The 22,094-nt window shown below is 37.1% G+C and overlaps 1 protein-coding gene across 3 annotated transcripts in view; it reads right to left on the bottom strand.

Moving 5' to 3' along the window:
- AGTR1 (angiotensin II receptor type 1) overlaps positions 1 to 21,550 on the bottom strand; it is a 46,158-nt gene extending 24,608 nt beyond the window's left edge. The window contains exons 1-2 of one of the 3 annotated variants that reach the window (XM_031039923.2): positions 21,485 to 21,550; positions 5,674 to 5,758 (exon numbers count right to left, since the gene is read on the bottom strand). The gene's annotated coding sequence lies outside the window, so the exon portion shown is untranslated. Of the gene's footprint in view, positions 1 to 5,673; positions 5,759 to 15,395; positions 15,472 to 15,572; positions 15,796 to 21,484 lie in introns of those variants that run through there. The other 2 variants (XM_031039917.2, XM_081827505.1) reach the window with 2 other exon arrangements.
- Between the last annotated feature and the right edge of the window lie 544 nt (positions 21,551 to 22,094).

Raw genomic sequence — 22,094 nt, 5'->3', positions numbered from 1 at the left:
TTTTTTTTTTTAAAGATTTTATTTATTTATTTGACAGAGAAAGACACAGCGAGAGAGGGAACACAAATGGGGAGTGGGAGAGGGAGAAGCAGACTCCCTGCCGAGCAGGGAGCCCGATGCGGGACTCGATCCCGGGACTCCAGGATCATGACCTGAGCCGAAGGCAGTCGCTTAACCAACTGAGCCACCCAGGCGCCCGTATCATGACATTTTATTTGATATTTTTATTTTAGAGTCTGAGGAAGAAACTTTAGGATTAACCAATACCCATTCAATAACCAACTTCTAGATCACAATAGTTTTAAACTGAAATGTCCTCAAGATTTGAGCAATTAAATAAATATATGAAGCACCTTTGTAAGGCGTTAGGTAACGATGGGGTCTGTGATAAACAGGAAAGTTTATATATTGCCTACTTACAAATTAATTTGAAAAATTAATTTAAAAGATAGCACTGTCTGAAGAAAATGTGTCTACCTGTGGTTTCAAAGGCCCACTTTAGCTGTCAGTATGTGGCTGACAGGACCATGAAGACATTTTCTAAGTCACATTGTTTTTTTCTACTTCTTTTTAACTATGTACTCAGGTCTGGGTATGTGCCCGACTCCAATCAGGATAGGAATACTCAACTGATCAAATCTAATTACATTTGCTTCCCAACTAAATTGTATATCACCTTCCCCTCTTGTGAGAGTTATGGCCCCTCTTGGGTCCTCAGCATCTGATTATTGCAAACCTAATTGATTTGCGACATTTCATTAATAAAGTTAACTAAAACTAATTATACAAGAATAAAAGTTTCCTGTGAAATGAATTATTCTGTTTAGCTTAAGGGTTCTTCATTGTTAGAATGAATTGCTGAGGAGGATTGCAGAATTACTTTCTCTTGGGATACACACACACACACACACACACACACACACACACACACACACACACTCAACCAATATGAGTTGATGGATAGTGACACCATAGAAACTGAAAACAGAAAAAAATTTGATTAAATATGAAAATTAAAGATGTCAAACATCTTCCTAAGAAGATAAAAATCATAAACAGGTTACTTAGATCTCTTCATTTTGAGATGTTAAATTAGGTCTGTTAAATTTGTCATATATCTTAAGGAAGCTAAAATAAAAAATTTTAATTTATTGACATTTATTTTATTCATAGTATGAATTTTCTTTCACTTAATTGGTACATATTCTATTTTTCACTCTTTAATTCAGGTAGTAAGTTCTGTCTAATTCATCCATCTAATCAAGTCTAAATTCTAGCAGAAATCTAAGAGGAGCTTACTACTACTTCAATTGTCCCACCAAGCTGATGTGTTGTGGGCAGTGGGTTCTCACAAATAGGTTCATTTTTAAAGCTCCCTATTTGTTCAACTGTGTATAGATAAATAGGTTCTTTGTAAAATGAAGACAAGCATTCATTAATGGTTTGGAGTCAAATAAAATATGGCTGACCTATTAGTATTACATATATCACATGAGAAGCTGTTGTCATCAGTGACTCCAATTTGCACTGCTTTCACACTGCCAAAGGAGTTTGGACTACCTGCTTTACACTGTTAAGACAATTGTTTTATCCTCCTGCTGTGTACACTGACCATACTAGAGGGACCAGAAGCAGTGAAACGCCCATTTTGTTCTTCCTCTTTGACTTGGGAGCATCACTGAGGAGCCAAGGTTTAGGGTCTAGCTTTTACCCACTGCCTAGTTTTATCTACAGTAGCTCTGTTTGCTTTCTATGGTGACCCATGCTGTGTGTAGAAGTTTTTTGGCCTTGCCTACATGAGAGGAGGAGGAAGGCTGTTCCTGACTGGATTTTGGACTTGCAGTATGACATTCTTCTTGTTGTCCCAGAGCCTCCTAGCATGTAAGTTCTGAAAAGGTGCCCAAGACCTAGTTCCAGATAACCACCTTTTACCAGATCTGTGTTGTGTTATTACATTTCTAAGATATCTTGTACTTTCTGGAATTTAAAAAATGCTTCCTACATGTCTAAATCTTCTTAAAAGTCTTAAAAGGAATGACTAGTTGAAGGGGAAGGATGACAATATTTTTGGTACTAGTCAAAGGTTCTCCCTGCCAGCAAAACAGAACCTCCACATTTTGATGCTAATTCTCTGAACTCTTTTAATTATTAAAAATATTAACAGTAACCTAAATTTGAGTCTCCTGTATGGTCAGTTATGTGCTAAGCATACCTAGCTCTATTTTTCAAGCCTAGGAACAGTGTTTCTATGAATATACTGTAGATAATAGGTTATTTGGAGTAAACCTGTTACTCTATAAAGAAAGCTATGTTTTTGTTTATTGTAGGAACCACCCCTCAAATGACTACCCTTTGCTTTGCCTTTTTTTCATTGGTAAGACTTGGATTCATACTCAATAATTCCAAACTGGGTGCAAACTTTTATTATATATGCTTTTATTGAAAAATAATACTCTTAAATGTGTAAAGGGAATACAGGCTGGATATTTATATGCTTTTCTCATAGTTATATAGCTATTTCAAATTCTTGATGCTTCGATGACTCAAAGACAAATTTGTTTTTAATTTTTTGCCTTGTGTAACACACAACCATTAGCCCAGGAACCAAATGTAATTGAATACTAGGTATAAGTGACTAGAAAGTAATTGAGACTGACATTTTAATAATGGGATCATATTAGTGGAAAAATGGTGACTAAGAACTTTCAGAATATACTATAACAGGTGGTGATCATATTAATTAAAAATTGAAAACAAACTACTGTTCTCTGTGATACATATAATTTGGAAACAAAAATAGAGACTTCTAATATCTTGTGCATTTCTATAAAAAGAGAAAAAAGAAATAAGTCATCTAATACTTATTTTGCTTGGCTCTTCAATTTCTGAAAAAAATATTAAGTCATCTGTAGTTACGTCAATACAATTGAGACATATCTATCATTGCAGGAAAAAAATCTCACAGAATATAAAGAATAAAAAAATATGTGGGTCTTTAGAAATGATCCTACATCTTTTTTAGTTTTGTTTACTTGGAGATGTCAGTGATGCAGGTAAAAATACCAACAGCTATATATTAGTTCAATATAATTGCATGTACCTCTTCTCATGATTTTTAAGTAAACAAGAACATCTAACCTTAGAAGAGTACATGAGATACTTACTACCATGTATTTTAATATGCAAATAAATAGGAAAAAGAAAAAAGGACTGTAAAAACTATATACTAAATAATGTACCGCTGAGAAAATTAGAATTAAAAAAATACTTTTTTTTTAAAAAAAAGATTTTATTTATTTATTTGATGTGAAAGAGACAGCGAGAGAGGGAACACAAGCAGGGGGAGTGTGAGAGGGAGAAGCAGGCTTCCCGCTGAGCTGGGAGCCCGATGCGGGGCTCGATCCCAGGACCTTGAGATCATGACCTGAGCCGAAGGCAGTTGCTTAACCAACTGAGCCACTCAGGCGTCCCTTAAAAAATACTTTAAAATTTCCAAATAAGTTTAAAAGAGCATAAAAATTTCTTACCAAGTAACAATGGAAGTCCATTTCAATTATTAGTAAGTTGTTTATAGCCATAGTATCATAGAACTTTCTATGAAATGTAAATCTGTGCTGGCCAACAGTGTAGCCATTAATTATATGTGTCTATTGGAATACTTGAAATGTGGCTAGCACAACTGAGGAACTGAATTTTTAATTTCACTTAATGATAATTAATTTACATTTGAATAGCCACACATGGCACATGACTACCATACTGGACAGTGCAGGTCTACAGATTTTAAGCCACTGAATATGGTCTTTATTTATTCTTTTAAATGTCCTGGTTTTCCTCATTTGTCCTAAGTAGATTTCAACTTAAATTCTTTTGGTCCTGTTAAACAAGCTCTGAAGTGCTGTTTACACATTACTGGTTTAAATCAATAAGAGGTCAGAGTTCTTTAGTTGTAAGTTGGTAAAATGGGCACTGCAACGTTCAGAAACTCTGAACACACCTTTTGTATTTCAGTAGAGTGCCCATGGATTGGGATGGGGCCCTAGAGATTATTTTACAAGAAACCAAAAGCAAAGTTGCTAGTTAGTGGCAGAATTGGTGTAGCATCAGTTCTTTAACCAACAAAAAATAACTTCTTTGAATTAAGCATGTTTTGCCTATTCATCTGTAACTTAATGGTTTGAAAAGTTTAAGATTATAGTGTTTTTTTTTCACTGTTTTGTTATTTGTAAGCAAAACATCGTATTATTTTGAAAGTTTTGCTACAAATGTGTGACTGTTAGAAACTGAGAGCTTCCAAAACAGGAGAAGGGAGGCTGTTCACAGAATCAGTTCCATCAGGAACCCCCCCCGCCCCCCCCCGGATCACTGTCTTGCTTCTTCTGTTATAAGGCTGATGGAATATTATGGACAGAGTTCCTTCTGTTCAGGACTCTTTGGATGTAAAATAAAGCTTCCTATTTAGGACATATATTTCAATGTACTTTTTCTAGAGCTGGATTTTTGCTGAAAACATGTACAGCCCAGATTTCTAAGCTTAACTACACCTCGAAAAAGCAAACAAAAAACCCCCCAAACCTAAAGATTTCCAGTGACAGAACTCTGTAGAATGTTACTATTTTTGTCTCCAAGATTAAAGCAATCCTAAATAGTTTCCTAATACCACCGTGGAGTGCTTCCAGCAACTGTTTTGCATTTGCCAACGGAACAAAGAAGAATAAAATCACCTCTAACATTTGTCTACCCACTCACCACCTATCCTATCTATCTTATGCTTTGATAAAATGTAATCACAATATATTGAGAAGGGGACAAGCTATTCTCTTTATTCTCCCTGGAGGGAGGAGGGAGTGTCTCCCCTGTTAATTTAGGAGGTCGAGGACTTGTTCCTTGAGTTGAGTTTTTGTGAGGAGAAAAAAATCTTTTAATCTGGAAAATCCAGGAGTCTTTTTATGAAAAATATCAGGCAGGGCCACATGACAGGAAATAGAAGGACAGAGCAGTCTCTGATTACCAACGCTGCCCCCTCAGATTCTGAGTGTAATGCCCAGCTGCATGACTCCATGGGATTCATACCTACTAGAGGGCTAGACTGTAGGTATTAAAGGGTACCTTGTCTCCAATTCCACATTGCCCTTCTGCCTATATCTTACGGGAGTAAGGGAAACTTTTGTAAGAATGAGACTCAGAGACATCTGGATTTTCTGAAGGTGAGCAGGTCAAGTTTTAAGGTTTATGGTCCTTGGACATATGGTCTTTGGACATGTGCTTCTGGAAGTGAGTGCCTCATAGAGCCCAAATCCCCCATTGGGTGGCTGAGGAGAGAACACAATCATTTCCTTCCTGGTTCTCTGAAAGCCCTACGTAGTATGAAGAACAATCCACCACTGGCCACAAGGAGATCCTTGCCAAGGGGTTGCAAATCTCTCACATGGTTTACATTAATAGATGAATATCATGGTAATTCTAACATTGTTTACATTTAAAATTATATAAATATATATGTTCTTAAGCTGCATATAAGGGATGAGATAAGACTGGAATTTCATTCTTTTCTGCTTCCTCTGTTTCTCTCTCTAGACAATGGTGTATGTGGCTTCTTGTGCTACCTCCACTGTTGACATATTAGAGAAAAACCACTGACAGATAGAGTGCTATAGGTGTAAGACATGTTACCTGGATGCAGAACTTCTGGGATGGCTTTCGTGTCTTATTCAGATGAAACCCCAGCCATTTTAGACCAATTTATCATGTATTCAATCTGAAAAGAAAAAAGATTAATGGGATTCACTGAATATGGTCAGATTTTCATTTTTTAATTGACAGAGTAAGTATTAACACTACAGCTGGAATGTGTTTTTGAAGGGAATGAAACCATTTGGCCCATATCAAGGATGTGTTTGTCCTTATGGAGAGTTAGGCTGTACCAAGTGGCAGTCTGTCATGAGATTTCATCTTCTTCCTGGTTATAGTCAACATCTTCCCCCATACCCTTGTAGATACACACTAGAGGAGAAAAACAATGTTTTTGGGTAAAATAGTGCAATCTTATTCTAAGACACTTCTGTAGACATAACTACTAATATAAGAAATATCATAATAGATTACTCACTTGTGAATCTATAAACTTTGATAAACGATTCTTTTTAATATAAACCTATATAAGCGTTATTGCACAAGAATTGAAAAAAAATCTTTTTAAGAGATCTTTTTTTCTGTATGTCTGTTTTTGTTTCTCAGTGTAGTGATACATGCTTGTGGTATAAATGTCAAGTTATAAAAGAGTATAAAAATAAAACTTCATGTCTCCTAGCCTTCTGTAATGGTCTCTCAGTTCCACTTCCTAGAGGTACTTACTACTAACACTTTCATATGTATCCTTTTAGGACTTTTATTTTATTTATTTTATTATTTTTTAAAGATTTTATTTATTTGACAGAGAGAGAGAGGGATCACAAGTAGGCAGAGTGGCAGGTAGAGGTAGAGGGAGAAGCAGGCTCCTCATTGAGCAGGGAGCCCGATGCGGGGCCCGATCCCGGGATCCTGGGATCATGACCCGCGCCAAAGGCACACGCTTAACCGACTGAGCCACCCAGGCGCCCCCTTTTAGGACTTTTAAAAAAGCACACACATGCATACAAATGTGTATATCCATATTTTTTCATTTTATACATCATACTATTCTGCTCTTTGCTTTTTTGTTAAACTTAATATGGCTAGAACTATCTATACTGTATACATACATCTGCCTCATTTATTTTGATGACTATACAATATTTCATTCATTGCACTGATACATGATGATTTATTCAACCAGGCCCCTATTACTGGGCCTTACGGCCTTCTTTTTTTCAGTTTCCCTTTTTGGCTGCTTAAGAACATGCCTCAATGATCCTATTTATACATATGCATTTTTTTAAAGCTATATATCAGTAGAAAAGTTTCAAAATGATTGTTAAAGCAAACTGTATAGTCCATGTTTTGAGAGATACTTCAAAAATGTCCTCTATAAAGGTTATACCAATATATGATGCTAACAACCTGGCTTTTATCAAATCTCAAATTTTTTTCTCAGTTTGATAAATGAAAAGTATATATTTGTCTTGATTTGCATTTCTTTAGTTATGAATGAGGTTGAGTTTATTTTTTTATTTTTTGTAGTTATTCTTCTACTAGTTTTCCCAGTAATGGCCTTTGCTCATTTTTCAATTGGGTCGTTCACTGTTTCTCATTTTAAAGAGCTTATGTTATGTTAGGGAAACTAGCATTTTACATGTAATGTGTGGCAAATAGCTTTCCCAAGTTCCTGTTTATCTTTTGACTTTGTTTATGGTCCTTTTTACTATATGATCATTTTAATTTTTTATGTATCCAAATTAACCAGTAATTTTCATTATGGATTTGGGGGACATATTTAAGTAAGAAATTTTTTAAATCTGAAGAGTTATTCAAAAAGACAATAGGTATAGTATAGGTTACTTTTTAAACCACAGTGTATACCAACTTTAATATAACATTCTTATTTGGAATGATTTTGGCATTAGAAGAATCTCTTTTTAGCCCTGCATTTCAGTGGTTTTGTTGTTATAGCAATAAGACATTTCCCACAAGATTATTTCTCTTACAAGAAATACCACCATGGTATAAACCTTGTGAACTCCTATAAGGCACTAGTGTATCTTAGGAAAAAAAAAATCAGAGAAAGCATCGGATTTGCCAGTATCCTTCTCTACAGAGTTAGTAGCAGTTGTCTAAAGATCCGAGATCTAGAGTTAGTTGGAGGGAAAGTAATAGATATTCTGAGACAAACAGAAAGTAAGAAGTATAAAAGTAATAGAGATTTTGAAAGCACATACCAAAAAATAAGGGAAAGAAAAAAGTCACTTTTGATCTTAGCCTTGATCTTAATAACTCTCAAAAGATTTTAAGATTTGTTATATATTTTTCCTAGTCTTATCTGGTTTACAAAGATGCAGACATTTAAAAAATATATCAGTGATTTTAACCACACATCAGTGCTAGTATAACTATTTTCATTAGAATACCAATGACCCAATAAGGCCATAATGGCAACTTGACAAGAATCTCCCAAACACACACACACACACACACACACACACACACACACACACACGTTGGATCACTCTCATGATTTATGTTTTTATATTGCTCTATTCACTTATGATTATCTTTCCTTGCTATTAAATATTATTAAATATGTAAAAATGACTATATAATGTCCCATCATATGGCTTAATCTAATAGGAACTTAAAAGAATAGATTTGTGTTTCTCTTAAAAATTTATTCTATTAACCCAGTAGATCAAATGCCAGAACACATTCAAGAAATCATTACGTAGGAATCACATCCGATTCTTTTCCATTCCTGATAAAGTGGCAGCAATTAACTGTGTGAAGGTTAAGGGCTGGGATCCATCATGGTACAATGTGTTTTATGTGAAGTGACATCATTTGAACAGAAAGATTACTAAAGCTCGGTTAATGGAATATTCTTGTTCTAGTGGCATACTACACAGATTTAGAAGCATGTAAAATGCATTTGAATTGGATAACGAGAAGAGTTTGGGTCAAAAAGTGAAGAAAAGTGTATGTGATGATAAAGGTATAAATGTATGAAGTTTACTGGTAGAAATGCTATGTTTTTCAGTTTATTTAGAAGAAAACCTGGTGCAGATTCTGTGCAGCGGCAGTCACAAGTATTTGGGCTCAGTGAGACCAGCAGGACTGTAAAGGGTCATAAGAGAATCACTGGTATTTGATCATTTATTAGCTCTAAGGAATTCTGCTGCTATGTGCAGTATGTCTCCTGGGCACTCCCGCCCCGCTAGGCCCGTACAACTTGGCATTATGGCAGCTCTGGGTTGATTGTGTCCTAAGCCATAAGTTACAAATTAGACACTGTACTGTTAGTGCTGCCTAAAGTTCCAGATCTAAGCAGCTGGTGAAGTTCTATCTCCTAAGGATGTCCCTTTATCACTGGGAAAATTGTAGCTGCTCAGTCATGTTGACACACCTCTCCTCTCAAACATGATCACAGGGAACCCAGACTCACCTCTGTCTTTTGATCAACATCAATGAGCCCCTGTCAGAACAACAGGCTTTTGGACAGATCCAACTGACAGCTCTTGGAGAATCTACATGCACTAGGAGAAATTGTTCAGAGACTTAATCATCTGGGGAGTCACTGGCTTAAAAGAAGTCACCATTTGCTTGCAGACTGATTGATTAGTAACTATATTCAACTAGTTTTGTGAACCATGCTTGTAGATAAATGTTCATATTAAAGCTGAAAGAGTGTTCTATAATTTGAGTTGGAAGGCTGAATAATTTGTGTAGGTAGGGAATCACTTGTTCAAGAGAAAACTTTTTTTTTTTTAATAGCATCAGAACACCAAAAGGTAAAAAGAGTAAATTTTAGGTAAGTTATGAGAAAACACAGAGATATCAAATCTTAAGTTTTAAATAATGAGCTGTTATAGTTTTAGTATTTATTTCCCAACTAAAGAAGGAATTCCTAGAATCCTTTATTATTGCACTTAAAGGTAAGATGACAGGCAAATGTTATAACTAAAATGGAATAGATCTTGTTTTTTTTCGATGAAACAGAACTTGATTTCAAATTATAATGTTAAGTAAATTCTCAAATAATTAGGAGGCCTTAAAAAGCAGGCAGCCAAATGTAGACAGTGTGGGGTGGCAGCTAAAAGCACAGGAATCAAAATTCCTGTGTTTAAATCTTTACCAGTTACCACATTTGGGTGAGTTACTTATCTCATTATTACTCAGTATCCTAATCTATAAAATGAGGATAAAGCAGTGCCTATTTCATAGGGATGTTGTGAGGATTAAATAAAAACAATATTAAAGGCTGAATGTGTTTGGCATATTATCTGTGCTCAATAAATGTTAGCTTTATGTCAAAATGTTAGTTTATTAAAAAGCCAATAAAATAACCTCTAGGTAATCATTCTATTTTTTAAAAGATTTTATTTATTTATGAGAGAGAGAGCAAGAGAGTGCACAAGCATGAGCAGAGGGAGGGGCAGAGGGAGAAGCCAACTCCCCCTTGAGCAAGGAGCCCTGTGGGGCTGGATCCTAGGACCCTGGGAAATGACCTGAGCTCAAGGCAGAGGCTTAACTGCTGAACCACCCAGGTGCCCTAGGTAATCATCCTAAACAAGGCCTAGGTGTTGTACACTTGGACTCCTCTAACTTCACTGTGCATTTGAATCACCTGAGGATTTTGTTAAAATGCAGATTCTTATTCAATGGGTCTGGGTTGAGTCAGAAAGTCTGCATTTCTAACAAGCTCCCACATGATGCCCATGATGCTGATCTTTGCCTTGACACTTGAGGTAATTGTGGATGGTTGCTCCTAATTTATAGTACAGTGGTTCTCAGTAGGGGCAATGGGAATAAGTAAAGTTTAGACAATATATACGGATTTAAAATGCCTCCCAGGTAATTGTAACATGCTTGCCTTACCTTTTCCCTAATGCCCTAAGAACCACTGATTTGCCATTTCAACTTTTATTCTGTTTCTCCTTTTCTTACTCTTTCCTCTACTTTCCCCTTGTCTTTACAGCTTTAGACTAAAAAATAGTAGTTAGTTCCCCAATTAGTAAGAGTAAAGCATCAATTTCAAGTCATTTTATTGTGTCTAATAGGATACTATACTCAAGGAGGTTAGGAAAATGGTTCCTCTCTAGTGTATCTCTTCTAAAATATGGGGATCTGAAAAATGTATTTAACATTTTCCATGGCTTTAGCTGAAAACAAATAATAAGCAAGCAAGAAAGTGATTTGTGGAGCATTTAGTAATAGAATACAAGGATGCATTGGATGTGGTGCATATATTATCAAAGGAGGTATACTCCCTTAAGGAAGGGAAAGTTGTGAAGTGGCTGGAATCAAACAATGTGACCACATTAGACATTTCACCTGGTCTGAAAAGTAGGACGGAAGGAGGCTTGTTTTTCTTTTTTTTTTTTTTAAAGATTTATTTATTTATTTGAGAGAGTGAGAATGAGAGAGAGTACATGAGAGGGGGGAGGGTGAGAGGGAGAAGCAGGCTCCCTGCTGAGCAGGGAGCCCGATGCGGAACTCGATCCCGGGACTCCAGGATCATGACCTGAGCCGAAGGCAGTTGCTTAACCAACTGAGCCACCCAGGCGCCCGAGGCTTGTTTTAAAATGGCCTCCCACCCCAGTGTCACGGAGATGCCTGGAGAGACTCATATCCAAATATGTACTCAGCTTGACCAACATCTCTCTAGGCCAAAGACCATTTTTATACTTCAGTATTCTTAAGGAGCTAATATCACTGAGATCCATAGTATTTCCTCTGTAAGTATCTTCTATTGTTGATACATTTCATACATACAATTCTTTATTTTCCAAGGTGGATAGAGGAGCTTTGATTAATATTAATTGGTAAATATCTAAAGACATCGTAGAGAGCAAATTAGCAATCATAAACTATTTTATTTTTTAAAAAAGATTTTTATTTATTTATTGAGAGAGAGAGAGAATGAGAGCGTGAGAGGGAGGAGGGTCAGAGGGAGAAGCAGACTCCCAGCCCGATGCGGGACTCGATCCCGGGATTCCAGGATCATGAGCTGAAGGCAGTCGCTTAACCAACTGAGCCACCCAGGTGCCCCCATAAACTCTTTTTAATAGTACACAATCATATGTGTGTTCTCCAGTATTCTCACTCTGAAGTTAACCATTCAAAGTACTTAAATCCACTGATCTAAATAAGTTTTAACATCATTTGGTGAAGAATAAAACAGCTTATATGTGTATAAAGTGAACAAGAAATCATATAAAACTTGACCCAAACTGAATGATTATTAATTCCATGATTTAAAATTTTAAGGACATTTAGACTTAGGACTTGGAATATGAAGGCACAATGTGATTGGGAAAAACAAAGCATACCCATTTCTTCACCCATTTTCTAAACTATTAAATGTTAGAAAAGTAATTAAATGTGAGACTAGCAACACAATTTAAAATATTCTTAGATATAGGAAGGAAACTCTGGTAATCTCTGGCAAATTCTAGACATTTATTTCTACTTAAGACATTTGGATGATGCACCTATTTAGGAACCAGACAAATAAAAACTTCTAAATTGAGCTATAAGAATAATGTAAAATACAGAAGTCATGATATTTACAGCATATAGTGAATTCTGTCAGTAAAATATTTGAAAGATTGATTTTAACTCTCAAAGGAATTATTTTCCCTTGTGACCATCTGCTACAGAGAATAAAAAATCAGATAGCAAAACTTGCAATGTTAATACAATGACTAAGATCAAGATTCACTTGTCATTTCTATGACTATACTTTGTTTTCTATTTCCAATTGTCAAATTTCTCATTAAAATAACCACTGACTAATAAAACATTTGGCAAATGTATAACTCATGTATAGCTCTTTAGTTGTTGATTTTTTTGTTTTTTTGGCTGTTATTTATTTTGGATGTATTTTAGAGCTTCAATAGGGTAACAGTAGTTATTTGTCAAATCAGTTGAATATTACCTTAAATCCCTATAGACACTCCTTGATTTAAGATAGCTTTATATATTAAGTCATCGAAAAGTTGAATTTTGGTAGTTAAAATTCATATAATTAATAAAAAAAGTAAAATGACAGCTAAATTTAGGCTGGAAGTGGAACAAAACTTACTTTTGCTTATGGGAACTTTGATATGCTATTTTAATAAGTAACTACATGGCAAGGAACACAAACCATGCAATCCAGTGACTTTAGGCAGTTTTGAAAGGGATGGCTTAGAACTATTTTGAAGAAAAATAATAGCACTTTTCAGTGGCGATGAGTTTAAAAGGTGATTTGTCCAGTTTACTAGATAACATGGGAGAAGAGCATTCCTAACCTGGCCTTGACTGCTTTCTCATAGTTTGCTGGTCTGGCTCTATATTTGTTATTTGCCACAATGTGTCTTTAAGACAGCTTTCTAATCTTTACAACACTTGGATTTACTTCAAACATCTAAATAAAATTCTTAATTTGCTAGCTTACTTGGGAGACTCTCTGGCATAGCCCAGTCATGACTGAGCAGGCAAAGCACTAGGTAAACTAATGAGTGTGGGGCTAAAGGCTGGGAGCCTGCATCAGGCAGCCAAAACATACAGGTGTTATGGGACTTAGTCTAGGTTCCTGTAACAAATTTGAAAACAAAATACAGCAAATCTGTTATTTGCTTGAAAAGGATGTGGTGGCACAGATAAAACTACAGAAAACATGCATCATACATTTAAACTATTAGATTTAGACTTCTCTCAGCTAAGTATTTTACCGGGGCTTTGGGGAAGTAGCAGATTAAATTTTCTTTCACTCTTTTTCCTCCTGCATAGGGCAAATAATTAGTGATGGTAGCAACAACAGTAATAAGCAGCCGCAACAAACCAAAAAATGTACACACACACAATTCTTACTTCAAACTAGAAAAAAAAAAAACACAGTGTAAGAAACCTGAACAATCCACAGATTGTTTCTTTTTTGAACACTGAACCAGGGTTAGAGAGTGACAGGAAAGATTTAGGCTTAGAACTCTTGGGATGGGGAGCATTGGCGAAGCAAAAGTGACTGAAAGGCACTTTATACATCTCAAGGAAGCTAAGTCTTCCTTTGGCATCAGTGGAACCAGTGGAAGAAAACCAGCTTTCTTCTGAGTTGGATGATGGAGCATTTGATTCAGTTTAAGTCAAAGAAAAGCCTTACCAGAAATGGAGGTTTCATGATGGGCACAAAGAACAATGAAGTCAGGAAAAAAAAAAAAAGAGAGAGGAGATGACAGATTTGACACTAATAACTGTGAAACTTTAATAAATGCTGAGACCTGGCAACTGGGGGTACACTCCCTGAGTACATAAACCAGGTTATGGGAACTGCCAGCCATAATCTGGGGGGGAGGGAGTTGGACTCTTGGAGCCAGCCCTGGAAACATAATGATTTTCAGAATAGATAATTTACCAGGACAGTTATTTAAAGAGTTTTGAGAGTCCCAAACATGGGCTAAATGGGTAATTATTTTAGACTATTATTTTTTAAGCAAATAACTAGGAAACAAAAGGAATCAAGGAATTTTATCACTGGAGGGAACCTCAAGGGCAGGGACCTGAGGTTCAGAGTTGTGAAATAACTCTCCTAATAGTACACAGCCATTTAAGTGGGTCTCCCCATTCCCTGCTCCTGGCGCTTCCCTGCCCCTCCACTGTCTGCCTGTGAGGGTGGCAGAATCCACCACAACCTAACTAGAGATTATCTATGTGGGGTCTTTAGAGCTAGGGAAGCACTGCAGGAGACAGAGAAGCAGTTTCTTAGAGAAGACTTACAAAAGGTTACAGCTTATGCTAAAGGAAATAAACCAGGACATTCAGATGGTATCTACCAAGAGAATCATGTTGGGGATGAGGTACCTTTAGGAGAAACAAGTTGCTCAACAAAGTTATAAAACAGAACGGTCGAGTCCCAGATTTCTTACATCCCTCACTGTTACTTTCTCTTCTCTGAATGACATTAGAAATAAATGTAGCTAAGTCACAAATTCGATCCCAGGAGAACAGGAGCACCCAAACTTTTACTGAGAAGAGAGGGCTTTGAGGGCCTGTCATGGACTTCTGATACACCACCAGAAAACAAAGAAAAAGTAAAGAAACCCCAGCTGGGTTTAATAGCGGGGTCTCTACTAGCTGCGCAAACACAGTGGGGCAGGATACGCTTTGGGAAAGACGTGCTGAGGTCTTGGGGAGAAGTAGCAGGCTGGCAGTGTAGAAAGACTGGGCTGCAGTTAAGAGAATTGAAGAATGGGATGCTAGGAGGTGGTGTGGAGGAAGGGAGCCAAAAAGAGCTTCTCTTACAAACGTGTACTGGCCAGGGCTGTGGGGATTGGGGTGTGGAGACGCCCCGGCTTCTCCCCCTTGCCAATCTGATGAATCAAAGGGCACCTGGGAACACCTGAAGGTGGAAGAGTTTGCTCCAGGTGGGGGCGGTGTCCAGTACCAAGGACCCACCAGTATGGTTTGCAGGGAGGGGTGAGGGGGAAATGAGCTGTGCTGGAGTCTTGCCTTGGAAGCGGAGGGGGAGGTTGGGGACACTCTGAACTTCACCTTAGAAATAGCACAACTTTTAAATGGACGCCCCGCGGAGTTATACCGGCGTCTCACTCAAGATACAGTGAAAGGACAAGAGTTGGTGAAAAGCCTCGGGAAGAAAGTTTACGTGGTTGCATCCCAGTTCTGAAGATATCTTGCTTGTCCTCAAAAGAGTCTGGTCAAATCGGAATGAAATTTTGGGGGCACGCAGCGAACAGTCTCAAATTGTTCCCTGCAACCCAGGCGCCTCTCACCTGATTTGGGGAAGGGCGGCCAGTTCCCGGTGGGCGCCGTCCGGAACTAAGCTCGCTCTCTCCTTCGTCCCCGGGAGCCTACCAGCACAGCACCCGCAGTTAGGACGCCTTGACATGAAACTGATCAGCCCCGGCCCACAGCCCCCAAACCCGGCATGGGAGTCGGTGTCGACTCACCCGCGCCCAGGGCGCTGAGCCCAGGTCGGACCGCAAGCTGGCAGCGCTGGTGCGGGGCTTCCGCCCGCCGCTTCCGCGTCCCTGCGGTGCGCCCTCACTCCTGGGGTTCGCTTGGGCTGCTCCCCATCAATCACCGCCCTAGCACGGCAGAGCTGCTAGCCGTGCCTGTCGCCACTGCCTGGGGCCCTGGCTGACAAGAGCTGGAATCATCCGCGGTGAGGCAGCTCTGAATTTATAGCGAGGGGCGTTGCTCCTCCGTAGGTTCCAGGGACGAGGCACTGTTTTGCATTCTCTCCTCCTCCGCTCCGCCTCTGGAGACCCTCTTGGCCCAACCTCCTCCCCCTCCAGATGCTGACGGAAGCGGGAGGATGCCACAATCGTACCCCAGTGTCACCTATCAGATCTGTGCGCACGTGGTTCGGAACTCTGCATTGGGGAGGGTCGCGAAATGGGAGAGAGCTGGGGGGAACAGGAGAAACAGTTCACGCCCGAAATAAATGTTTCCCAACTATTTTTTTTTTTTTTAAACTTGGAAAACTTTTTAAGGAGGAATTAGTGAACTTCTCTTTCCTGTAACTCAAACTTTGACAATACTGTTGTGGATCATAGATACCATATATTAATTTCAGGTTTACAGAGTGAAAGGCTGGACATTTATGTCCTCCTATTGGACATGCTATCAGAGTGCATGTTTAAAAGTATAAAAATAGAAAAAGTTAAAGAACGAAATAATGACCGAATATTTAAGGAAGAATTAATAGAATTTCTTCACAAGCTATTCCAAAAAACAAAAGAGGATCACTTCCCAACCCTTTAGTATCAGGCCAGTATTGCCCTGATACTAAAACCAGATAAGACATCAGAAGAAAAGACAACTCAGATAAATATCTCTTATGAATGTAGGTAAAAATCCTCGACAAAATATTAACAAATTGAATCCAGTAACCTATAAAAACAATTATACACCATGATCAAGGGAGATTTATCCCAGGAATGCAAGATTAGTTTCCTGAAAGTCAATTGATGTAATACATCATATCAGTAGAATAAAGGACAAAAACCACAGGATCATCTTAATAAATCAGAAAAAGCTTTGACAAAACTCAACACCCTTTCATGATAAAAGTACTCAACAAACTAGGACTAGAAAGGAACTTAATCTGTAAAGTCCATCTGTGAAAAACTAACATCTTACTTAATGGTGAAAGACTGAATGTTTTTGTATCTAAGATCAAGAATAAGGTAAGAATGTTAGCTCTCCTCACTTCTATTCAACATTGTGCTACAAGTTCTAGCCAGCTCAATTGGGCAAGAAAAAGAGATAAAAGTCATCTAGGTTAGAAAGGAAGTAAAAGTATTTTTATGTGCAAATGACATGATCTTGCATTTAGAAAATCCTAAGGAATCAATTAAAAAACTATTAGAGCTAATAGGCATGTTCAGCAAGGAACAGTCCAGAAATGAAATGAGAAAAAAAATTGCATTTACCATAGATCAAAAAAATAAAATACTTAGGAATAAATTTAACTAAAAAGGTGTAAAACTGGTATTCTGAAAACCATAAAACATTGAAAGAAATTAAATTAGACCTAAACAAAGGAATGACATTCTATGTTCATGGATTGGAAGACTTAATATTGTTAAAATGGCAGTAATCTCCCCATAACGTACAGATTAAACACAATCTCAATCAAAATCCCAACAAGCTATTTTTGAAGAAATTAAGATGATCCTAGAATTCATATGGAAGTGCGAGAGACACAGAATGTCCAGAACAATCCTGAAGAAGAAGAGCAAAGTTGGAGGACTCACATTCCTGATTTTAAAATTTACTATGAAGCTGTAATAACTTAAGCAGGGTTTTACTGGCATAATGATTGATATACATTTCAATGGAATATAATTGAGTCCAGAAATTCTAGCATATTCTGGTCAATTGATTTTTGATAAAGGTACCAAGACAATTCAATGGAGAATGAATAGTCTTTTCAACTAATGTGACAACCAAATGCCAGAGTCTGAGTGAAATTTGGAAATGTTCCTGTAATTTTTTTTTTAAGATTAAAAAAATTTTTTAAAATTTATTTATTCATGAGAGAGAGAGAGAGAGAGGCAGAGGGAGAAGCAGGCTCCCAAGGAGCAGGGAGCCCGATGTGGGGCTCGATCCCAGGACCCTGGGATCATGACCTGAGCCGAAGGCAGACGCTTAACCATCTGAGCCACCCAGGCGCCCCAATGTTCCTGTAATTATTATATGAGGTTCAGGAGAGCCTTATATTTTTAAATCGATTTAATGCTATAAATCCTGCCTGTACTAAATTCCAGCTTGGTTTTAGAAATGGTGATAGTTTTGAGGACCAGAAGTTCCTTAGAGAGTCATCTGTTTGGGGTGAAACTTCTTGAAAGGGTGGGCTTGGATCTTAGGGATATTATATCACCAGAAACAAACAGATGAGAAGAAAAATTCCCAAGAAATTAATGGCATCATTATTATTGTGATGAATCAGCTGAGTAATAGTATGGTTTTAAACACTTGGCTTTTCTGGATATAATACCACACTGATCCTATACATAAAGGTGAGTCTTAGAGTTATGACTAGAGACACGGATTTTGAAGCCCAGTTTCAAATATATACATGTATATGCATAGAAAAATGGATTACTTTCACTAAAATGCATACAGTGATTGTTTGAAGGTCATACTTATGGATACTTTTAGAGGATATTTGATTTTTATGCTTGTGTATGTTACCCAAAGTTTATTGTAACAATTACATCAGTATAGCAGGGTGAACTAGAAGGTAGGGAGCTTAGCACAGGAACTGTTTGGAGAGCAAGAAACGTCTGTGTGGACACATTTTGCTGTCACTAAACTTGAACACTAAGCCACATGAGTGTGCCTATACCTGTACTCTAGGGCATGCCTATGATTTAGAATATGCAGCTGGTTGTCATATTTATGACAATTCAGTACTTTGCATTTATATGAGGAGACAGTGTTATAAACATACATAAATATTTGCAATGTAAACGAAGGTCCATTCTAGTGACTGTAGAAGTGCTAAGAGAATAGAGCCATGCTTTTCAGATAGATACTATGGCAAACATTGCCCTAATCTGCTACTGCATGTCCTTTGGTTTATTGTCTCAGAGAACATTGGGTAAGACATCACATCGTATACTCTTATCCTATGTATAGTACTTTTAAGTGAATTCATTGTATAGCTCCTGGCAATTGTAAATTGGAACTCATGCAAATGGCCACTTACGTTACTCAAAATGGAAGAAAACCAACATTTTCTGTATTTCTCTTATTCTAAAATTTTTCTCAAAGAATATATCATTAAGCCTCATGAAGTTTAAACTTACAGAAAAAACTTCATTTTGATTCCAATTTCTCTCTCTGCAGCTTTTGAAATTTTTACCTCTATTCCTAGATTCTCAGATGTGCCTTTCACATCTCTTTAGGTTTTTTAATTTCCATCTTTTTGCCCATATTGATGCATTTCTAGACTACCTTCCAACCTTTGCCATTTGAAAACTTGGTTATCCTCAAAGACGCAGATCACATGCCAGTTTTTAATTTTCCCACTCACATCTGCCAGAAGTTACCACTTTTTCCTTTGAATTTATGCGACTGTTTTTGAATATATAAAGTAGCATGATTTTCTTGAAAGAGATGTTTAGAGACCTGGAGTCCATTTTCCATTTTCTTAAGAGCCATCAGTGAAGGTTGGCCAAACCAGTGGACATCTAGATCTTTCCTTAAAATAAGGTTTTCCAATATTCTGTTTACAAGTTATGTGAACTTGAGCAAGTTATTTAACCTTTTTATGGTTGAGTTTAATCATTAGTAAAATGTGAGTACTATTAGTATCTCACTCATTGTGAATGAGGATTAAATGAAATAATACATGTAAAGCAAATAGAATAGTGCCTGTTCTATAGTTAGTATTTAAACAAATGTTAGCTTTTAAAAAAAGTTAACCCCATTAATTCTAAGCATGTATGTTGTCCAATTATTCAAATATATCCACTGTTCTAAAAAGTCTTTTTGATAAGATAGGGGTCTGTCTTACTCAATGTACTTTACCAAAATTGATATCCCTGCTTTAAATAATTTTACAGGCATATAGAGAAAGAGATGACTATGACAATAAAAGAGCGTTGTTGAATATCCTTGACTGGAGCATGTAGATAGATAGCCTCATTAAGTATAAATGAGTTTTACAATGCTATGTATTATAATGAGGATCAATGTCTCAGGAAATTTATTTAAATTTTCCATATAGTATACTCTCAGAAACTAATACGTAGCGTGAGTAAACAACTGTTTTCCCCCTTCTATTTTATACCTTTTTACAGATGTTACCTCTTAAAAAACAGAGTTATAAACTTCATATATCATTAACTAGACAGCCTTTCTACTATTTCTTATTACCTTCATTTATAAAGATAGAGAATGAATATTTGTAAGGTTCTGTAACTCACCAGAGCATAAGGATAGCCCAATAAATGTTATCCAGTAAGCTGGCAAATGTGAAATATAATTTGTAGAGGCTTGGATGAATCTAAAAGAGTAAAATATGTTATTCTATCTGACTTTAACTATGATTAAACATTTAAAAATTATTTAAATGTTCATGAGGAATGAGGGAAAAACTAATAGGAATAAAGCTATTCTTAACTTTAGAGATTAAGTCAGATATAATAAATGAGATGGATCACTTTAGTATTGAATTAATTTCACTTTCTAAAAAAAAGCAAGGTTAGTATACTAACCAATAAAAATGTTGATAGATGATAAGAAAGAGTGAAAAAATACTACACAAATAAAATTCCTAACAAGGGAGTTGTAATATGTGCGTGTTTTAAATCTATGAACATCATTATTTTTTTAAAGATTTATTTATTTGAGAAAGGGAGAGAGAGAGAGAGCTGGGGGAGGGGCAGAGGGAAAGGGAGAGAGAGAATCTCAGGCAGATTCCTCGCTGAGGGCAGAGCCCAACACAAGGCTGGATCTGAGAACCCTAAGAGCATGATCTGGGCCGAAACCAAGAGTCAGACGCTTAACTGACTGAGCCACTTCAGTGCCCCTATGAACATTTTTATTAATAATCATTGAATAGATACATCATACTCTGGATAGAGGAACTGACACACATAAGAGTTGTATAAATTTATTAAATATTTAATTTAAAAGAAGGAAGTTTTATATAATTGCTAAAAAGATGGAGGTGCTGAGAAATGAAGTATTTAGGAAGAACAGGGTAGGTATTTAGGGTGGCAAGCAGGATATATTTTGACCCATATAAAGAATTCAACAGACTTTCAGATTAAAAATTCTAGCAAAATGAGTGACGTTTGTAAAATAGTGTTTGAATTTAACTGGTTGAGGAAAGATAAGGAGATTAGGCTATCTCAATTTTAGTTAAGTTCCCATTGTCTTTAGAATAGTACAACCTAAATATTTTCCACCACATTTCTTGTTTTGGTTCAATTTTGTTGGGTGGCTCTTTGTTGACTGTCAGATTGTTCGTTCACACAATCATGCTGGCTGTCCTTTACTCACTACAGAGGTCATGATATCAGGCTGCCCACTTGGCTGATGCTTCTTTGGCATCCGGCCATCTTGAGAACACCCATGCTGGCCTAGGATACACTCTTGCCCTGCTGATTGAGCTGCAGGATTCCTGGTCCAAGCAGAAGGCTCCTCCCTAATCAGTGAAAGGCATGTCTTTGATAGGGGAGATGTTTATAGCTGATCTGAGCTCCACTGGGTTGGGGATAATTGCTAATGAATGAAGCTTCCTCTGGCCCATTTAGAATCTTTAACTTGACCACGCAGCCCCAAAATACTTCCCTACACATAAGCAAATTATCTTTAAAAAAGAAAAACTTGATGCACTCACCTGCTGCCCCTGTGTTGCTAAGAGCTGTCATCTAGTCAGGATTTCATCTACACTAGTTTCATGCTGGAGGCATTTCACAAAGACAGCCTGTATAAACAGTCCACATTTGGATGGCTTGAAAACCACTTATTAGCAAAGTTTGAGCAATTGATTGTTGGGAGATGGAGTAAGAGTATTGAAGTAATACCATCAGCACTCATATGTACCACTTTGAATCCAGTGGTGGAAGCGTGGTTGTGTTGAAGGTTTCTTCTGTCTAGGAAGTTTTTTTAAATGAAGTCCTGTCTTTTCTAGTATGTCAGCCAAAAGTTAATTTTATATTTATCCTTACAGGATTATTTTAAGACACTTTTTCAATGGCTATTGTATAATTTTAAATAGACATTCAGGTTCCTTTGGCTGACTCTGCTTGTACTCACACTTTCTGTCTGGTTAATATTCCACAGTCTTTCTACATGAACTCATGCTGCTAGTTGTTCATTAAATTGTTCTTGCCTAAGTACTTCTTGATCAATTCTATTATTATTTGTTCTTATTCTTTCCTAGTATTGATGTTAACTGCTTGGTAATTTCCTGGATCTCCCCTTTGGCACATCTTAAAGATTAGAAT

This window comes from Leptonychotes weddellii, chromosome 1 (assembly GCF_054177405.1).
Source record: "Leptonychotes weddellii isolate Sample4059 chromosome 1, ASM5417740v2, whole genome shotgun sequence".
In the NCBI taxonomy this organism is placed as follows: Eukaryota; Metazoa; Chordata; class Mammalia; order Carnivora; family Phocidae; genus Leptonychotes; species Leptonychotes weddellii.
Note: the sequence above shows the minus strand (reverse complement) of the source record. Positions and strands in the feature narration are given on the sequence as shown.